This window comes from Hetaerina americana, unplaced genomic scaffold, assembly GCF_022747635.1.
Source record: "Hetaerina americana unplaced genomic scaffold, ioHetAmer1.1.p SCAF_8, whole genome shotgun sequence".
NCBI lineage: Eukaryota > Metazoa > Arthropoda > Insecta > Odonata > Calopterygidae > Hetaerina > Hetaerina americana.
In genome coordinates this window covers 31,054,741-31,073,091 of record NW_027287427.1, presented here as the reverse complement: position 1 = coordinate 31,073,091, position 18,351 = coordinate 31,054,741, and positions in this window count along the sequence as shown.

Here is an 18,351-nt window from a genome sequence, read left to right as displayed (position 1 = left end):
AACAACTAAATAAATGTTTTGTGGCGCCTAACAAAACACAATCCAGCAACCTACTCTGCATCAAGTCCCTCTTCATCTCTGAGTAATTTCTTCCTCCCTTAAGCCCAATCAACATCCACATCTTATTCCTTCCCTTTCCTCGTTTGCCCAACATTCTCCCCTCTATTACAGTTTTCAACATCCCACGGCCGGTTAATTCCCCCTTCATCCACTTTTCTTGCCTCCATAGGATTTCTCCCAACAAACCCCTCTCTTCGCCCACCATACAAAGTACTTCCTCATTTGTTTTCTTCTCCGTCTATTTCACCTTCTCCATTCTTCTCCACACCCACATTTCAAAAGCCTCCAATCTACGTCTATCCTCCTCCTTCAATGACCACGTTTCCGCGCCGTACATAGCTACGCTCCATATCAAAGTTTTTTAAAGTCTTTTCTTAACATCCTTACTCAACATCCCTGTCATCAACTCCTTCCTCCTTGGGAAAGCCTCTTTACCTAGCGCAATTCTTCTCCTTACGTCCCTACTACTTTGACCGTGTTGGTCCAAAACACTTCCGAGATACGTAAACTGTTCTACCTACTCTAGTTTTTGGCTTCCTATTTCATTGTTTAGCTTAGCCCTTTTCTTTTTGGAAAATCGCATAACCTTTGTTTTATTTATATTGACTTTCATTCCATATCTATCGCACTGAATTTCCAATTGACTCAGAAATACTTGCAAACCTATGGCTGACTGAAAAATTAGAGCTAGGTTATCAGCAAACCTATCTGATTTTACGGGGTCCCATCCGACTTTCAATCCTACCTCCAGTTCTTTTCATACCTCTTCAATCATTTCCTCCACTTATGCGTTGAATAGCACCGGTAATAATGGGCAACCCTGCTTACGCTTCTTCATAACACTATCTATCCGGATTCCCCGTTCCAATACTCGCACCTGAGCAGTCTGAGACATGTATAAGTTGCGCCGGGGTCTCTCATATGGCCCTGAAACGTTATTTTTTTAACAATACTGACATATTTCTTTTAATTTATAGGAAGTTTGTGCATTTTGGTTGAACGCCAAGGCATCTATCAAAAATCGTAGACAATAGATATGATCAAATCGAAACAATAAATTATTCAGTGCCAAAGACTTAAGTCACATTATTTACTGCTCTATACTGAGCGCTGTTAGAAAAGCAGTATAATAGGTATAGAATGGTAATCAATGCATGTCAAGCGGGTATGAGGTGTTGAAGCAAGCGGAAAGGTTACTTAAACGTTAAAACTGATGGGTCAAAATTTGAGCTGTGGGACACTCTATCTAAATTGGGAGTGTTTTGAACAAAGATGCCTAAATTAGTAGTACAGAAGAAAAAGAATCGCTCTAGGCAAATAAGCTGTCACAAGAAGGAGGTAATTGATTGAAATGACGTTGACGTTACAGTAAGACTTGTGAAAGCTGGCATGGAGCGTGGATTTGCACGGCTCAAAAATTTGTTCGTTGAAACATGAATAAATGATTAAATTGAAGGCATTTGAGCTGTAGGTGTGGAGTAGAATGGGAGAGGTAAAATGGACGGAAAGGCAAGCAAAGAGTACGTGACGGGGAGGAGAGATTGTTTTCCAGAGACATCCAATGCAGGCAGAAAAAAAATGCACAGTATTTTGACTGGCAATTGAATGCTGAAGATTGATAGAGGGGAGAGTATTAGGCAAGCGCGGTAGGGGTAGGAAAATGGGATTATGATGTTGGCAGGGGAGAAGGGAAGGAAAATGTACGCTAACGTGGAGAACCTTAAATTGTAGCGTGGGATGTCAGGTAATGTCTTTTTAGGAAAGGCTTGGCTAAATCACTCTGGATCCGTACAAAACCTACCTTTAACGATTGAGTACTGATCAGTTAATTCTTTTAGTAAACTAACTAATTTCGTTATAGGTGGATATATTGTAATATTAGGTGGATATATTGTAAGTGGCTGTGCTATTTGAAAAAATATCCGAAAACTATTCATTTTTCACAGCCAACACATGTATAGCATTTTATATAGCATCGTCTTTAACAAAAAAAAGCTATGGCATTAAAATAATCAAACTAAAATTCAGCGATAAAACTCATACTCACACAAACTCAAGATAACTTCATTTAATTCATCGCATATTAGGAAGCTAAGTATTTACCTATGCTTGGAATCCTTTTAGGGAAATGCTCAGTTTATGTCATTAGGTCGAAAAAGTCATTCGTGATATTCAGGAGATCGCAGATAGATATGGTACGTTTACATTAAAGGAAAAACCTGATAGGTACAGATAAACCGATCGAAAAATGAATACAAAATTAGAAAAATAAATGGCAGGACTACTAGAATCGAAGATTTTTTATTTTTTGTGAACAGCTTCAGGTAAGTTCAGACTTATTAATCATCCTTTCAGAGCCCTTCCTCTACGATTTTTGTACCTGCTACAGTGCTCCTTCTATTTTTCACGTAGACGGCATTTCTCACGCAGAGAAATTATTTTTTGTTCTTTGATCTACAGAATTTTCGGCACCATCTTGGCGCACACCTTGCGCATGGCCAAATCCTGTGAAATAATGCGTTGGACGTTGGATGCAGACAGACCAAACTGGTCTGCAATTTCTTCACTGGTTAAGCGTCGGTCTGTGTTCAGCAGTGTCCTCACTCTGTCCACATTCGTGTCGGTTCTTGCCGTCGACGGCCGTCCGGAGCGATGGTCGTCTACAACGAGCTCCCTACCCTCTTTAAAGAACTTGTGCCACTCAAATACTGTGGAACGGCTTAAGGCAGTGTCCCCATAAGCCTACTTGATCATATCAAGGGTCTCAGTTGCCGTCTTCCCGAGTTTCGCACAAAACTTCACGGAATAATGTTGTTCTAAATTCAGATTCATTTTGTTTTTCGACGCGGACAAAAACTTGCTTCACTAAAAACGGTGTCCTCACTCAACGACAGCCCGCAGGCGACTGAGGTTGGTGTCGGTCTGTTGCTAAGAGCCCTTTCACCTTACCCTGCCAGGCATATTCCCCTCCACCGCTCCGTTCGCGCCAGAGAAAATCAGTCCTACCACTTTTGGGTGCGACCCTGTATTATGCCTCGTGGATCCCTGTTAAAAGTTACCAGTGCACCATTCCAATTCCTTTCAGTCCCGAGTATAATTGAAATATCGCAATTTTATTTTCAGATTGAGAATTTTTCTCGTTCTCATTTAAATGCCTGTCGTCTCAAATATATCCTTACAAAGAAAATTCCTGACCTTTTCACCCGTATCATCTAAAATAATTACAAATACCTTTGTATGATATCTGCAGTCACTACTGTTTTCATGAGCCATGAGTCTAAATTCCGAGCTAGTTTTTTTGTCTAATATTCTCCCCTATATCTTAGTCTTCAGCATTTCACTGCTAATCAAAATCTTTTGCATCAATTTTTCCAGCCACCTTATGATTTCTCCCGACAATCCATTCTTCTCCCCCACCATATCCAGCATTTCCTCATTTGTTTCCTTTTCAGTCCGCTTCATAAAATATTGTCAGTATTACACCCAAGGATATTTTAATGAATTTTTTACTTTTTACAGCGATCAAATTGTATACATTAAAACGGTGAAGTTATGTTATTACAACGTAATGTAACACTGCTTCTTAAGCTTCATCCCATATCCGCTGTCCTTGTGTATCGGGTGCATTTAGCGAATGCTGATTGATACTTCGAGTGTTGATGACCTATATCGGTCATCCCAGCAGGGTTCTAGTTGGCATGCCTCACCGTTGACTCGTACACAGAAATTCCATTACCCTACAACACAACAACGACGCGAGATTCGAACCCGCAATCCACGGATTAGTGAGCCAGAGCGCTGCACAGATGGGTAATAGGGTCGACGTAATGTGCTCTGCCTATAACCAATGTTGTCCCTACCTAGCTTTAGATAGATATTTATCTACATGACCACTAAGATACGGAAATCTGTTACCCTTATCATCTCATCATGATTATATCATCCCTTTGTATTTGTTATCTGTAGAGAACACAAATCTTTTGACGTCACAGTTTACAGTGCCATGAAAACTGGTATGGAAACAAAACAATTTGGTCATAATCTAGGATTCTGTAGAGCCTCTGGAGAGTTGAAGACTTACCTCCAGAATAAACCATGTAAAAATGTATCAATGATGCAATTTTGCATAGGTCATGGTGGAAATAATTCAAATTTTACACTGGATAATCTAGGTCGGAATATAGCGACAGCATTGGAGATATAATGTCTGGCAAATGGACTCAATTATTCGCCATTCCACCGCAAAGTAGGCGACTAAAAGAAAAGAGAGTTCTGTACTGACAAATTAATACTGATCTCCACTTTGCAGGATCCTTCTCATACATTTTTTTTCATTGCTCATGTCCTAATGGATCCTGGCACACACTCCCTTACGACGGCTCCCGGGGTATTGCGCCGATGGAGATATGGCAGGCAACCAGGCAGGTCGAATGGAGCTAACGGGTGAAAAATGAAAAAGGATTTTTCGCGACTTTTGGGTGTTTGGAGAGATTACTTATAAACGTATATAAATTTTTTTTAAGAAATGAGATTTTTTGAAGGCTTTTGTTTTGACTCAAAAATATTTTTTTAAATAACATGAGATTTCTTTAATCATCTAGGCTCATCTGAATCGCACCCGGTTTGCCACCGAAAGGGTGCGGGGATGGTGGTGGTGTCGGGGCAATAGTCATGAAAACAGAGAGCATCTGTTGGGGGAGATATATGTATTTTAATATGTTATCGTTTTCCTCCTGTGTGCTGCGGCCGTGCATTGTGTGAGGGAAAAATGAATCCGCGTATCTCTCAGTTATTTCTCATTTTGTCACAATTTTTTGACCCGATGGATGACGTAGTGAAGAATTTTCCCCAATTCCGAGAGTGAAATCGCACTCCTGACGAAGTTACGATGGTTTTGGTCTAGTAATTAGAATTTGAGGCTACAGGAGCTCCAACATAAGAATTTTTAGCAATAGCATAAATGTTTCGCCACATTATATATTATCCAGCTGAGCTTTCCACTAAAGTTATTTTCTTCAAGGTTGTAAAGAAAACCTTAAAGTATTTTGTTTCTTTACATTAGATCCATTCTCTGGCAACACCAAGGTGTTTTAGTATCTCAGAAACATCTCCGAATATGCGAACGTGGAACTTTTCATTTTTTCTTTAGTTCAAGAGCATGTTTTGCAGTTGGCGTTACCGAGAGAAAAATGTGAATCCCTTTATTGCAAATGATGACACGGTGATTCTCAAAATCTAATTAAATAAAAGTATGGATAAAAATATTAGTTTTGCAAATATTTTACGAAACCATTATGTATGGTGGTAAGGTATGGCTTGTTATGGTATTCCTAAACACAGGTATTACCTGAACCAGAATTATTTTGTATACTTGCAGTATGTTGATCTTCAGAATCTGGGGCTTATCGAGACCATTTTAGAATTCTGAGAAGAGAGCATATGCTCGTACTTCTTCTCTCCATTCATTTCAGCTTATAATATCACATAAAAAGTCAACATTTATTTTTTCACTCTGTTGAGGCCTGAAGCCACACTGATTATTATTTGAACTGCAGAGTAATATTCCCAAATATGCCTATATTGACGCGTTTAGTATTTTGAAGGCCACGGTATCATTGACATTATTCAGTAATTGCTTGAGTTTAGGTTATATTCACCCTTGGAGATAGGGGTGACGTTAGCTATCTTCTAGCCTTGCGGAACTATGCCTTAACTGAAATCGACCTGCTAAATATGCATTCAAGGCACGCTGCAACCTTTGGAGTGAGCTCTTCGAAAACCCTTACAAGAATTTTCTCTAGCGCTGGGAATGTTTGCTTTAATGCGAATGGTTTGCGTAATCACCGCTTTGCACAGTATAGTAATATCATTCATTCTGTTGGGAGATACTATATGAGATGCCCTTTCCTTAACTTTCTCAGATCGGCCGTGTGGACTCATAGGAAAATAATGTGCAAAGCATTGTATATTTTGTGTTCAAATAATGCACTCTGATCTCTCTCATTTTTCAAAGAAAAACTTTATGGCCTGAAGCCCTTAAAGAATGGTCTTTCATGATTTTTTATAATTGTTTTCTCCCATATTTACGGAGTGATTTAATAATATTAATCAGAAAGTATTTTTCTTTGTTTAAATAATCTAATACAACGAAATATAAGTGAGTAAAATATATTATGTTCTAGGATTCCGGAAAAGAAAATTCTGAGGGATAAAAAAGTCAAAGGCCTTTGTGTAATTCTGCTTAATTTGATGAAAAATTTACCGGTTTTTATTTGCGTTACCCATTATCACAAAAACAAAGTTTAAAATTCTAGTGACAGTGTAGGTACATTTATCTTGTTCTACATGTTTCAACAATACCAATTACTCTGGAAAAAAAATAAAATTCTAAATCGTTTTCTCTTGTTTTCAGATATATTGTTTTTAATTAGCAATTTTATAGAAATCACTCCCTTGCAATTTTTATTTGTAAGCATATTCTATAATTTCAGTTAATTTGAAAAATGTATGTAACTAAAAATCGCCATGCAACTGCTAAATTACGACGCACATACAATAACTGTGGCAACGAGTTTAGTACATTAATTTTTTAAATTTAAATTAATGCTTGTTTATATATTAAATCAAGTAAATGGCCATTGAATTATATTCTTAGGAAAAACGATGGTAGCGTCTAGTATGCACAAATTTCCAACACTATAAATGACGGAAACATTATTTTCCAATTATGAAAGGGAATGAAAGTATGGGTATTCCTTTATTTTCCCGAACGTAATTATGAAAATACAAAACTTTGTGGAGGAACTTATGAAGGCAATTAGCCAGCGGGAAGAGATGCTATTATTTGCTCTAGATCCTATTACTATCTAGGGAACGTTTGTGGAAAAAATTTGTTCATTAATTTCGTGTTTCTTCATTAAGGTAGTAAAATACGTCGATGCCAATTGATAATTCAATATTAATTGTTATTTAATGTTAGGTTCTGAAACATGAGTATCAGTATTTAAAATAAAGAAATGACCATATCTGTTTCTTTATTATTGGCATTAATAAATTGAAGTCGCCTTAAAATTTTTCACAAAGTCATTCTACGTTGATCGAAGATAACCATTTGGCCTTGTTTTTTACCTAAAACTGTCCACCTTTATGATATGAAGAAGATGGCTAGCTACCCTATGCCATTGCTTTGTATTGCATTATATCGCTTTGCATATAATTTTTTTGTTTCTGCGAGATACATAATAGTTTTTCTCATTTTTAATCGCGTGTGCCGCTTCTTTATCTTCCTGACTTTTGTGCCAGTGAAAATTGAAAATTTAAACTATTTTAAAACCATTCGCATCCTTATCATAAAGATTAATCATATAAAAATGTAGTTTTGAATAAGAAACCAATTTTATGATCCGTCAACATGTAAGACTCTACACTCACTCCTACTTTGTGTAGCATATAAATCAAATCTCCGAACAAACCTCCTGAATATCCTCCGTCTCGTGGAGATTTTTGAATGCCCTTCTCCCTTCCCCTTTTAATGATTGATATTTTAAAATATGAGTGCATCATCATATTTATTATTAATGAACTTCAATACATTGATTTTATTTTTATGTCAGCTGTCTTGCTCCGTACACAGATTAAGTGGGATAGCTGAACTCAATGCATTTATTGTTCCTGCATACCATTTAATGATCCCTAATGGGTTTTCGAGAGCGGAAAAAAGGTATCTAGGGGTCAAGCTCAATGAAACTCTTTCATCTTTCCTAATAATGCTCCTACTATCAAAATGAGTGCCGTGAATTGTGGAAAAGAGTAGTTCTTGTTCAACATAAAAGCTATCAGCGAGCCTTATACTGGCTGTATGCGACTGTGCCTACTCGTTGATTGTTTGTATGACCGGAATCAAAAACGTTTCTGGGATCTGGGTCAATGTAGCTGAAAATATTTCACTTAAGATCTATTTCTACTCCGAAACATTCCGGGCCCGTTTGAGAATATTCCTATGACCTTCATTTGGGTCATTGACCGAGTTTTGAAAGCCTCTGGTTTTTAGACTATTCTCTCGCTCTGAAACCCCTTCGTTAACCTCGACCGACCGTTTTTTGACGTTCGCTGTGTGACGCTGGGAACCCAATGTTTTATCACGTCTGCGACGCCGCCGAGCCAATTTCGTGATGAGGTCGCCCTTCGAGAGCTCTCATAGTCCCTTCGGTACAAAAGAAAGAGCGCCAATGTCCTATAGCAAGAAATACGAGGGGCATGAAGCGAAACCACAGCGGGAAGGGAAGATACACACCGCTGCAGAGTAGAAGAGGGGACGAAAAAGATACTTCCGCAGTATTAAATGACATTTCCAATCCTCACGCTCTCCGTTCAAGAATGATCCATTACTTTTGAAGAAACCTCTTTACGCACTCTTTTTTTTCTATAAACACCACCCTCCCCTTTGAACGTCGGCGTGCCATTGTACCTCATCAAAGTCAAAAACATTAGGTATATAGTCAATACTTTGGATGACTTAATTAGTTTGCTCATTTGGAAAGGCGCATTTCATATAAAATAATTCATAATTTTTACCGTAATATTACCGGTAAATTATTCTTACCGTAGGCAGTTGTTGTGTCCTTGGGTCTTACAAAAGCCACTTTTTCTCCACCGGAGTTTTCGTTTGAAAAAAGGGGCAATTTTTTGCCAGGGATCGTCGTGCAAGAGAGGATGCTACAAAAGAACAGAAAAGATGAGGGTTACCTTTTTAGGAAGTAGTTTCGGAATTTGTATCCCACCCACCATTTGCGCTTATTTTTCAACGCGTTCAATAATACGGCTGACGAAATGTATTTTTTAACATGTAACATATTCCGTCCATTTATGTACAAGAAGTAAGTAGCTTACAATTACGGCATGCGGCGTGTGAACATCCCGAGTGAGCATCAATCCCGCAAAAGTGTATTATTTTGATCACTGGTAGTGGAGGAAGAAATGATCTTTATTTTTGCATTCAAATTTTAGTTATAGATGAGCTTTAGTTTTCAAGTAAACGAAGTCAGCTTCCAAAGAAAGACTCGCATTTAATATTGATTATTTTTGTGAATTTGGAATGGAACATTATGTAATTTGTTTTTTTACGGCAAATAGTCTGTGCAATGAAATACGAGTAGATAGTTACAGTATAGCATACAGTTGAAAAAATATGATAAAGCTTTCTCTATTTAGTACGTAGAGTATATTGAAGTAAAATGGCTAGGATATATAATTTAATTCCACGAAACTTAAGGTTTATAGAATCAGATAACCATCCTTCAAAAATATCAAAATGAAATACCACTGGGATAGAACTGAAATTTCTTTCACAATTCCATGACATTTTCCACGAGAAACTAAAATATTCCCATTAATCAAAAACTTTCCAAACTTCTCCAGACCTCATTAACGCCCAAAAAATTTCACCCAAACCGTAATTCTCATCCTCCACGGAATATATTATTAAGGGGAAAGTCAATTTGGCATGAGGAAACGTTCAAAAACATGCACCTGAATTAAACATTTGTTGTGACACATAAAATCCAAGCACAGAGATGTGAAATCATAACATTAAGTTACGTCATGGAAATGCTGAGTTCTTTCAATGAGACTTAATGAAGTTTTTCACAGATTGTAGCTAACAGTTAAATTCAAATAAAAAAATGAGTGCTACAGTTTTTACGGTGCATTTTAAGCTGTCCCACCCTGCCGCCTTCTCCGGACCGATTCCCATTTTCCATCGTCCCACGTGACTTTCACTTCTCGTCAAACCGCCTCTACACGCCACTCCCGCGAAGGGTGGTCCCGCGGAAAAATATTCCCATTTACATTTTTGGCCCGAAAGAGAATCAAAAGGATTGCAAATGGCAGAATTAATGGCCCCGTTTTGCCAGTTTGATTTACCACTCCAGACCGATCCGCACCACGCCACGTGGAAGGCAGTTGTTGTTGCTTTGGGTCTTACAAAAGCCACCTTTTCTCCACCAGCGTTTTCGTTTGAAAAAAGGGTCAATTGTTCGCCAGGGATCGTCGTGCAAGAGGGGATGCTACAAAAGAACTGAAAAGATGAGGGTTGTTTTTTTTAGGAAGTAGTTTCGGAATTTGTACCCCACCCACCATATGCGGTTATTTTTCAACGCGTTCAATAATACGGCTGACGTAATGTATTTTTATAAACATTGAGTAACCATTGAAACGGAGTGAAAGGCGTCGGAGTGTACAGAAGTGGTCTTTTAACCTCGGAATGAAAGCTTGTGGCTAAATAGAGTCGTATTTCAAATCCACTCTATAAGTATTTGAACTTCATCGCAGAAATAGTATTCTTTCAGTCCAACACGGTGTGAAGAATAAACATCAAGACCTTACGGGCCTGAATTCTTTTGATCTTTCAATGCAAGGGGAAGTCCGGAGCACGGCACATGGCCAATTTCCGTAGTGCGCTTTGAATGAGAAAACTAAAAATTCTTTCAAATTAATATTTTCCAACACAGACAAGTATTTTTAATGATCATATGAACCCAATTTGGAAAGTTACATATAAAAAAAACGAACAAGAAAAAATTCATTGCTGTGACAGAGATTAAACTTGATTAAAAAATTATTTTTTGATGATTGTGACAATGCAATGGAATACTCTCCTGTCAGTCTAGTCCTGTAAATTAGATATTCATGCACGAAAGCTTCAGTAATAGCTATTGCTATTTCATATGGCCAAGTAATCAAATTCATTTTGCAAAGTGGGGTAGTCATTTTGTATACGTAACAGAAAAAACAATTTTTACGTCACAAGATAAGTGCATTTTCCCTTTAGTCATATTAATTTGCAAAAATATATTTTTTATATCCCCATAATAAAATATTTGTTTTCGAAAAAGCCAAAATTGGTTTTGACGTCAAATATTTGAAAGTTTGTTTTTCTCAGCAACTAAATGAGTTGCATGAAATTTTTTTCATGAATTTATAAGATTTAAGGACGAAATATGATAGTTTACCATTAAAAATTAAAATATTCCAATCTTAAACCATGTATGACATCATCATGTGTTCAGTGAAACATTTAATTACTGAAGATTGTAATGCACAGACACGATAGTTGATTGTCACATAATAAAAGTTATAATTAAATTTGTTAAAAAAATTATAGTTAAATCCTATTATTAAGGATGAAACCACCAAAGTTTTAGAGTCATAACAAGATATTTTATAATTAAAAAAACCTTATTGGAAGTTAATTTTTGTCAGACCAAAGAATGTGTTTTCTCTTAGTGTTTCCGTTGGCAACATTTATTTAATGCTACAAGAATGAGTGTTTTTTTAAAGTAGAATATATTTTAACTTAATTAATTTGTACCTTTGTTTTCAAATATTAGCAAAAATATTCTACATTTTGAATAAAAATACAAGAATTACGAAACATTATAAATATCGAATACTGTTAATGAACAAAATTCCAATTTTTTTCCTATAAATCCTCCTATTATTATTCAAAAATGCTATAATAATTTTCCTTTTTGGTTATAAAAATACTTCGGGGGAAACGACAACAGAGGAGGTTTAACGGTATTAAGAGGATTATTAACGTCACAGGGCACAAAAAAATACCACTTTTTCGCTTTGAAAACCTGCAATTTTTCCGATGCGGACCCTTATTGGCATGAAACACACTTTTGCACGGCACAATTTTTTTGCGGCATTGTTTTCATAAATGTTGTACGCATGCTCTTATTCTCTCCTCACCCCCGCCCGTGAAATTTATAGAACAATGAGATTACGTTGATTTAATTATTTTTTTCATCCAAAAATATGTACGAAGATGCGTTCCGAGCAAACATCAGAAATCTCCGCTCCGTAGAGTTGGAAGGTGGCTAATTAACTCTCTCCCGTTCCGGGTCACCTTTGAACCTTCCTCAAGCGAAGCAACCCATTCGCCCTCGCAGTCTCACGGTGTTGCTCAAGTGCCCAAGATCCGACTACGTCTGCCTCTCTCTCTCTCCCTGGACTCAGAACAGAGCTCATTAGACCGTGGAGCATTTGCATTGAAAAAGATTAGAGGGTCGGAGAGAGAGTGGGTGAAGCACGGGGAGGTCGGAAGGATGGTGAGAACCCGGGGAGAATGACACAGTTTGCGAAACGAATAAATCTGAAAGCTGCTTACGGGAAAACTTAGTTGCTGAGCCTTTATTTCCCCCGCTCAACGCCCATCGCCCCCCTTACCTCAGGGAACTAGGTGGTTCTAAATTCCCTAATAATATCGTCTGGTGCTTCAAACTCGTTTTCGTCCTCCCTGAATCCCTCGTAGGAGTTCGTCGGATTAGAGGTGGCTTCGTCTTTCACTAAGTTAGGGCCATGGCAGGAATCGAGGTTACGCCGGTTCTGCCAAACGAGATGCAGAGGAGATGCAGGCATTCATTGGTTACGGCTGCGGCCGTCTTCAGCAAGGTTGGTATCTTCAGAAAGACGGTCATAGCCGCCCTGCTGATTGCAATGGATTCGGAGAAGCAAAAATCGGCGCTATATTTGTTTGGAACTGACTAATCTGAACGAAAGTTCATGGATCTTGGGGATCCAATTTCCGTGGATCTACTCTGAAGTTACGTCTATTAAAGAAGATGGCTTGATGCACCCATCTTTTGTTTAAACCCCATTCCAGCGACAAGTCATTGTAAGTCATAGTAATCGAATTTCAATACTATGAAATGATTTTTTTTATTGGAAAAATTCCCATTCTTTTCTACAGTGGTAAATACTACTAGTAGTACAGGGTACGGCAACATAACTTCCTTTTTTAAAGGGGTTTTGCTTTAAAAAAAGGAAGTAATGTTGCCGCACCCATTATAAGCCATACCAATAAGGAAATTAATATAATTTTTTTAGAAAGTACCTGATCTTGTGATATTACCACAGGTTGGGTGTAACTTCGATACATGCTTCCCAAGCTGAGACCCCGGATTTGAAACCGGAAGTTGAATGGCTTTTCAAGTTTTTCTTTCCAATTCGTAGTTGTCTGGTTGTTGTTCATATCCAAAGTTGCAAATGCTCCTGAAATACACCAACTGGGATTTTCGACCGCCCATATTCCCTCTCTGAGAGGATAAAATGAAGCTATCGTATAATGTGTAACTTGGTTTTGTTTCTATAAATTCCTTTTTTTCTATAGTTTATTAATGCTAAGTTCTGGTAATTAGTACAAAGTGTGTCGAATGGGACGCTAAAAAGTGGCTTACTTGATATAATTCCTTAAGAGTAAGAAATAGCTAATACAGAGTTTCTCCTCTCCCTCTCGTGCCTTAAAATCCTGTGGTCAAATCACAATACTGACCTTTCCGTCATGGCGAAATAACCTCCGCTGTCGGCCACTTCCCCTAATAGCGCGTGTTCCCACTTTGCCAGTTGCTCTACAATCTGGCGAGAAAGCTCAGGAGCAGGGAGTATTTTATATATGTATGTGTGTGTATATATATATATATGTGTGTGTGTGTATGTGTGTGTGTACATATTTACAGTGCAAATATATTATATAATCATGTAAACATATGCATACATAAACTGAGAGTCGAGAAAATTCAGTATAATTATAGGGTTGTAATTACGAACGTTTTCAAGTAATAATTTTTTTTTCAGTATTTCTTTAGTTTATTGAAAGTCAACTATCTCGAAACAGAAAACGAATCTGAAAATAAGAATTGAGTTTCAAGCGTGGGTGCTTTTTAATATGAGAACGCCAGATAACTTTCAAATGACGTATTAGAACCCTTCTATCACTGATCGCTGGCCTGATTAGATTTAATAATAGCACGAATTACAGCCATTGCAGTAGAGCAAGCTATGTTTCATGAAATTTAAGCGACTATTTACAATTTTTACTCCGTTCGTGGCAATAAATTTGCAAAATTTGAAGGTAAGAGCCATAAATTGCTAAAAAATGAAGCATATTGTGATTAATCAAGAGGCGTTGAGATTATGCGTATAATTTGGGGGAATATTTTACTGAAACTTGTCATCAGAATAGAAAAAACGCTAAAAATACCACATATTTTTATTTTATCTTTAAATTGCGTATTAAGAACATGTTTTTTTATCTCAGGTATGTTGAGTTGAAGTGAAAACTAAAATACATTAATCTACGTGCGTAGATTTTCGCGGTATTGATCTGTGATATCTTCATGTGCCTTCTAACTTCGATGGTTGACCGCAAAGGACAACTTTTCTATTGAAGATAATCATCACCAACAGAACTTGGAAATATGCGGAGGCCGTCACTAATGCATCTTCACTTATCGAGAAGAAGGGCCACTATCACTTCCATTTCCCTCTCGCAGTGATTCAAATTTATTTATTGTTTCTTTCTTCATTCATACATTCGTATTGATTCATATTATTCACATTTCTGAGCAGAGGTATATAAAATGATATTTATATTTCGCTAACACCACCTCTGGCGATATTGATGCAGGAGGTATATATTGATTCGCTTATTTACAACGCAAAGCCCCAACTTATTAATCGTCCATTCTGAATACAGTTTGCGGTAATAACTATCAGAATGCAGCGTATATACGAGCAAACAAGAATTTATTTCTTTTTTTCTGTCTTATCGGGATTTTTGTTGCCAGTAGGTAGATCCCCGTTTCCTTTTTTCTTCCGCAATCTGGAAGTTGAAAAATGTATATGAATGGAATATGCATATATGTTTATGTTGATTACCCACCTTTGAAATACGTAGGTATTAAAACAGTATGGAAAAATATAACGAAAAATATACTTGATAAAAGTGAATTACACAATGAAGCCGAATGAATACTATTATCTATTAATATTGTTTTCATTTTTATATGTTTGGACAACAATTGCTCCACACCATTGATCGCAATTCGTTTCCAGCTCCTGGTTCCAATCTCGCCCGTTGTCCCTTCGTCAGATGACTCTATCTCCCCCTCTCTCTATCTCTCTCCTCCCTCCTCTCTCCTGTCCTGTTACCTCCGCGCAATTGGCCCATTCAAGGGGCAAGCTCCCCACCCCTTATTGTTGCGCCCTCCGGAACGAGACGCGAATATTAAGTGGCCCCCGGTCACGTGATTCATATGTGACGTCGGGCGGTGCGGACCTCTCTGCCCACGGTGGCAGAGTGTACCGGCTCACGGTTTTAAAATTCAACGCCCAAGAATCGCTGAAAGGAATTAATGAGGTAATTTTAAAAGTCATGCCTTTTATTTTCACGTCCATGCAAATATGTTTTCAGTCGCTTAAGTTTCCCGCGTGTGCATTTTGTTTAGGTACGGAAATCCGAGTGAGGGGTGAGCGATTTTTTCCGATTTTTTGCTTTTTTTTTTGAGCCTTTATCCGGAGAGAAAACACGTATTCGTTATAGTTCTCGCTAATCTAATGACTATCCCCCTAATTCTTTCACCCGAATTCACGGAAATGCATTGTAATTTTATGTCACCAATAAATAAGGTATAAAAATGTCTGTCTACATCACAGAAGATATTAATTGTTTTCTTGGATTATTTACTTACCTGATCGTCACAAAATAGTCATTCAAAATCCAATACATTAATAAAAATTATTTTAATTTGGGGATACAAATACTTCAGTTTCGAGTTATGGAAGTATTTTCTTCGTTTTTGTTCAAATATTTTACGACTATTTACAGTTGTGTTCGATTTAATTGAGCAAATTTTTTCATTAAAGAGTGAAGAGCGTCAGTTCACTAATTTTTCAGCACTCAAGGCTGAATTGAAGCTTCATAGCAGCGTTGCCGACCGGGTAAGCGAAAACGTGCTTCAATCAGTGCTAATAACGAGGGATCAAAATGGCCAGAAGAAATTGTTGTCAGAGAAGTTGTCGGAATGGAAATAATGATGCAAAATCGTTGAGAGGACTATTCATGTGATTTCCAACCGAAGTAGTTCAATGACTTCATTAACACTGAAGAAGAGTATGTACCATATTTTCACACGGAATGATGCTCAACTTCCCGGTATTAATTTTAAAGCTTCGTGAAATATATTTTCACGCTTTTGTCAGGTCATTTAATTTATGAAAGCCTGTCCATTGCTTTGGGTCATAATATAAAATACCAAAATTTATTCTCATGTGTGATAATTTTTATTCATTTTTTTTATAAATCCTTACTCAAGTTAAAACGCAAACGTATTTTTACAAGATAATATTCAGTCCAATTTTATTTATTTATGCTTCCAACCAACTTTATAAGGTTGTTGAACTCACATGCCTAGATACAATTCTTCTTCATGCATGCAAATTCCTGCACCACGTCGATTCTGAAAGCGGAATAATCTCTTAATTCTCAGAATGGTGGCATTTATCTCAGGAAATTCGTTCGCGAACATTAATGCATGCAACCTGAGTCTACCATTAAAAAACTCTTAATTCCATTGCATGAGTTTTAAGTTCCATTCAATGTCATTAATTTTACCACAGGAACCTCGGAACCAAGGGTATTAACCGCTTCTCTCCGCTAGCATTGTTTACGCTGCCTTCGATCCTTAGGTACCGGAAGGGAAATCACCCATAAATTGACGTGAAAACGTTTGCATGTACCACGGCGTTATCCTCCTCTCCTCCCGTATGACTATTCCACCAACACATATTGTCTAATTTCGGCTAATTCCCTCGGACATTAACCGCACTAGTTCAAAGTCAGAGATGTACATCTGTGCTGAAATCCTCTCCGTAATTTTGGCGAGTTAAAACATATTCCATTTTATATTGTATCATCTAACAAAACCGAACTGGATTAAATTCAGTTTTTTCTGTCCGTGGATGGAGATTACGTGAAACAGAATCACATGCTAAACGTTAAAAACAAATTTAACTTCCATGATTATGCATAAAAACTTGAACTCTTTGAGGTCACGGTGTCTTTGAAACGTGGAACTTTGGATGTCATAGATAGTTGCGATTTTAAATGCAAAATAAAATCTCTATGTGCACTGAAAAGTTGATCCCGTCATGAAATGATCGTTTCCTTCTCTCTCACCATTATGATAATACTCTCAGTCGTCATTGAACGGTAATAATTACGGCGACGTTTATGAAAATTTGCCTCCTATATGATCTCCTCGGACATGGAAAACAAGCCATCCGGGACCTGCCGACAAACTAAAACGGGAAATCGCTTCGCCTAAATGAAGAGTCCACCCTCTTGCGGCATTAAAACACACATAGGTGCTTATCTAGCTAAGTAGAACTGGTCTCAAAATTGGGTGGTCACCAGTGGGGTGGTGGAAATCGAGAATTCGAATGGTATAGGTAGGCGCGTTACGTGCACACGCCATCCATGCCCGGTTCTAATTGCGTCCGGCCTGGAAGCCGATGGTAGTACGGACAGAACGACTGGCGACAGCAGGTGATTAAGGGGGCGTTGAAGGTTTCGCGGATGTCCATTACCCCCCCTCCAGCTCTTCATCCTATCTTTCCCTTCCCCCACCCTCCCACGCCATAAAGAAGTTCGACGTTCCTCATTGCAGGGCCGGCCGTGGGGCAGGCTCCCTACAGTGCACAGGTTTTTCCGACGTAAAGTGAAGCGGTAGAGATACCGCGTGCCCCCGATTACCGTTTCAACCTCTTCCCTTCCGTTCTCTCTCCCCTTCGGCTCCTGTCCCTATTGCTTTCCACTGCATCCCCAGTTACCCCAGGAGTTTAACCTAAAATTTCAAAAGCGGTAAACTGGGAAATATGGTACACCGAAGGCATATCAAGTCTGGTTCGCATTTCTTTCTATTTCCTAAAAATTAAATGCATTACAATATCCCACATTCATAACAAAATGCTCTATATATTTTTATTTAAAGGTATCTCGTCGAAAATGCTGAGATACGTATTTGTGAATTCAATTAAATGACTCGTAGGTACTCTTAGCAATGAATCCTCATTACCTAACTGCAATGTCTAAAAATATGTTGTCTTCCATTCTGATTTATTTATTATTAATTAACATTAGAAAAGGTATAAACTCAAACAAATTAAACCATTTTATTGAAATAATATTTAAAGTACATATATCTTTGTTATTTTAAATATTGATATTGAAATACATGTAGTTACCAACGAGTTTTGTCATAGTTCGAGCTTAGAGTTTCATTGATTTCTGTTCCACCTCGTTCTTTATAATTCTTTCTTGTGATGCGGATTCATAGGATTTAATATGTAACTATGTATGAGTAATTTTTTTCAATATTCATTTTCCTATTTCGTTGTCATTCTTCGGATAGTATTACTATCGCTGACGTCATATGTTATCGTTGACTT